This window comes from Rosa rugosa, chromosome 4, assembly GCF_958449725.1.
Source record: "Rosa rugosa chromosome 4, drRosRugo1.1, whole genome shotgun sequence".
NCBI classification, from domain to species: Eukaryota; Viridiplantae; Streptophyta; class Magnoliopsida; order Rosales; family Rosaceae; genus Rosa; species Rosa rugosa.
In genome coordinates, this window is record NC_084823.1 from 7,137,262 (window position 1) to 7,141,076 (window position 3,815).

Genomic DNA, 3,815 nt, shown 5'->3' on the forward strand with positions numbered 1-3,815 from the left:
ACCGACGCTGCTGCCTAGGGCACCGCTTCCGTCCACCACCAGCCTAGGGCTGGTACAGTCCCAATCCATGACACCATGGATAGCGTCCATCATAGTAATGGCGCCCCAGGTGATGCTGCAATCACTAACTTGCTTCAAATAGCGTTTCAGACACTCAGGCCCAACCAGAATCCTCACTGGTTGCTTTTAAAGCCTCTCGCTCGATTTACAAAGCCCGTTCCATAGGGAAATTAGGACTGAGACCGTCCTATGCAAAGGATATAAAAATATTCATTCTGTTCTTACATAGAATCGGTGGGGATTCTGTGGACTAGTTCAACCAACTTGCGGACGTTTAAATATCTCATGATATTGGTTGATACACAAACACGCTGGTCACGTGTTGTGCCATTGTCCACCTATAAATGCTCCTTATGCTACACTTCTAGCACATACCATATGACAACGGCTCACTCTCCGGATCATCCTCTTCCGTCAATTGGACTTGACAATGCTAGAGAGTTTACATCGAAGACTTTCGATGGTTATTGCATTGGGACTAATGTTGGACATTATATTCCCATAAACACACCCAATTGGTCTCGCGGAAACGACTACGATGGTAGTCTGGACATTGGTAATGCGCACTAATTTCCTTATATTCGCTTGGGGTGATGCAATATCGCATGCAGCTATGCTAATTTGTCTACGACCCACCGCCGCTCAACCTACCTCTACGTTACAGCTAGTGACTGGGTACAAGTATCGTACTTACGCATATTTGAGTGTGCCTTTATGTGCCAATTGCGCCGCCACAGCGCTCTATAATGGGTCCTTATAGATGAATGGGCAACTCAGTTGGATTTGAGACTCCAACAATCGTCCGCCACTTCATGCCCTTACTAGGCGATCTCCTCACTGCTAGATTTGCGAATGTCACTTTGATGAGACAGTTTTCCCATCGTTAGGGGGAGATAAGAACACAGATGTTCTGCAGGAACGACATGAATTGTCATGGCATGTCCCCACTATGTCTCATCTCGATCCCTGTTAAAGTGACGAGATCACACAAATACGTTGCAAACATGCCTGCAAGGAAGTACGTCCCTACGAGAAGACATAGCGCCACCCTACACGGAGCACTAGGCCAAAAAATGAAACACACAACAGACTTAATTTGTTGTGGGATATGGACAACCCCCGTTGTGTATCGGAGCGTTATCTGTTGAGAATTTGCACAACGGTTGTGCACCGTTGTATGATATACAGACACTCGACATCTTTTTGTTATCAGCGTTGTGTCTTCTCTCGACAGATCCCAGGCACAGCTGCTGCGTAGCCATCTGTAGCATTGTAGGTGCATTCTTCATACAACAGACTTGTTTCCAAGCTGTTGTTGGTTAGCCTAGTCAGACAACATTTTTTTTTTTCTTAACTACCGCTGTGTGTTATAGGAGCTTAGGTCTGTTGTGTGAATTGTTGTTTAGCCATTGTGTAATCTGAAATTTGCAGAATTAATACTCCATTATTGCCTAAATAACTATACTGATCAATATTTGAAAGAAATTAGAATCCAGTTCATCAATTGAACTACTCCGATCTATTTATTAAAGTACCAAATGTACTATTAAGGCAATATTTTCCAATCATCTATACAAATTAGAACACAAGGAAGCATCTAATGTTTTCCAATCTTCATCCTCTTCATTTGTGGATGCTTCAGTAGTAACTTCTTCAAATTCAATAAAAGTTCTATCATCTGCCTTCCTTTTGGAAAGGAGAATGTATGCTGCTGCATGCAAAAGGATTCAATGAAGATACTCCTGGATTCAAAGAAGATACTCCTGCTGCATATGAATTTTATACGCCAGCAGAAGTAGGAATGCAAACATAGTATTAATATTTTCCCTCTCTTCTGTGACTAGACCCTGCATCCAAAATTAAAAAAGAAAAATTATTATTACTCATAAACATGCAAGAACTTAAGGCTAGTACTACTACTTATCATTGTTCACACTTCAACTGAATTTAACTTCTTACAAAGGATTCACATTAAGTACAAAAATCATACACAAATATCTCACTATATCAAAATTTCATTATGCTTCCATAGTGTCAACAACATTACTATGAGAACAGAACATCATCAGCTAGAAAGTCTGTAACTTGAAGTATGAAGTCTAGTTGGAAGTATAAAGTCTACAACTTGTTAAGAATAGAAGCCTTAGGTCTAATAAATGCTATTTCTTAGGCCAAACCAAGCCTCTAATTGTAATCTAGTTTCTGCCAAGTACTCACTCACGTCTGCAACTTAACTCCCAGAAGAAGAAAATTATACATATATGTATCCCTTATTCATTCCAAAATTACAAGAACACCAAAGCAAATTTACAATTGAATGACCCTACCTCCAGGCAACCTTTAATAAAGCTTATACGCATACTCCAACAAAGAGCATTATAACACTCTAATTGTTAAACAACCAGCCAACTTGTCTCACTTTAATTATTAACAAACAATTGAACAATTGAGCTAATTTGTCTCATGAAGTCCAAACAGAACGTCATCATCTCAATAAGAAATAAAGACCCAGCAACATCTTCATACAAGCTTTCCAACGTAATCTACAATCACCACACAGTAATCTCATTCAAGTATCAAAACAATCCCAACTAAGTTAATTAAGCCTTCAGTAACAATTCTCCAATGTCCATAGAACCCAACTTATTCCAACTCCAACTCTCAATCAACAAACCAACTATAATTAAATCAATTGATGAACTCAAAACATGATTATGAATTCAAACGTTCCGGACAACTCTACCACAACACCAATTCCCTTTAATAACTCCAATTGAATCCAAATAGAAACTGAATTCATAATAAGAAGGCATAATTACCTGAATTTAATCAATACCCAGTCAAGGAGCCTTCACCCAAAATCTCTCTCCTTCACCTAACGTACTGCACAACTCCAACCTTTCACTTGCCAGAGTTTTTCGATCAAAATCCAGCTCCACTCCTCTATCTTTCCTCAATTCCATACCTTGATTCAAAAACATTTATAAATTTCCCCCAACCTTTAGATCAATTCGAAAATACCAACTGCATAGCATAAGAGCTTACCGTAGCGGTGAACTGATCCCAATATAGACTCCAAAGCCTAAACCTTTGATTTTTGATACTAGAATGGAGATGAGAATATCAATGGCTTCTATCCCGTGGCCATGTCTGAGTTCTCTGTTCTCAGCAAGCAAGGATGGGTGAGAAAGTGATTGAGTTTTGGGTAGATGTAGGTGAGATGACGATGGGTGTAATCGGTAGTTTGATTCGACGACGTACTGAGGCGGCGAGGTTGGTGTGACGTAGGAGAGGAGCTTAGGGAGGTTGTTGATGTGGGTTCTGGAGGTTGTAGATCCAGGTCAACCCAGTGGCCACCAAGTTCTTCGAAACTAAATTTGGTGGGTGACATTGAGATAGGTGAGAAAGGAAAAGAGGGGCTGTGGGAGAAAACGAGGGTTTGAGAGAAAAAGGGCATTTCTAATCATCAACCAAAGCATACAAATCTGGCCAGAAGAAAAAGTGAGAGACAGATGAGAGAGAGTGAAAAATATGAGCTCCAATTTGGTTTGAATAAGGAAGTGACTCAAATGAGAGAGAGTGAGAGGGCGGTCAACTAAAATATGTGTGGGAAATTTTTAACTTTTGGCGAAAAAACGGGTGGGCTACTCCTGTTTTCTTTAGCTCGTCCTCTTAGGGTTATTAGGACACCTCGATAAAACTGTGTCCTTATAGGGTGTCCTAAAATGTGGTTTTTGTAGTAGTGTTGGGTGCTG

The 3,815-nt window shown here is 40.3% G+C and overlaps 1 long non-coding RNA gene across 2 annotated transcripts; it reads right to left on the minus strand.

Annotated features, from left to right (window-relative positions):
• Positions 1-1,578: 1,578 nt before the first annotated feature.
• On the minus strand, positions 1,579-3,606 carry LOC133706852 (uncharacterized). 2 transcript variants are annotated; one of them, XR_009844751.1, is made up of 3 exons: positions 3,106-3,606; positions 2,880-3,025; positions 1,579-1,907 (listed from the first exon to the last, which is right to left on the minus strand). It is a non-coding gene; the product is annotated as an uncharacterized LOC133706852 (long non-coding RNA). The 2 variants fall into 2 exon arrangements; XR_009844752.1 differs by lacking the exon at positions 1,579-1,907 and adding an exon at positions 1,922-2,603.
• Between the last annotated feature and the right edge of the window lie 209 nt (positions 3,607-3,815).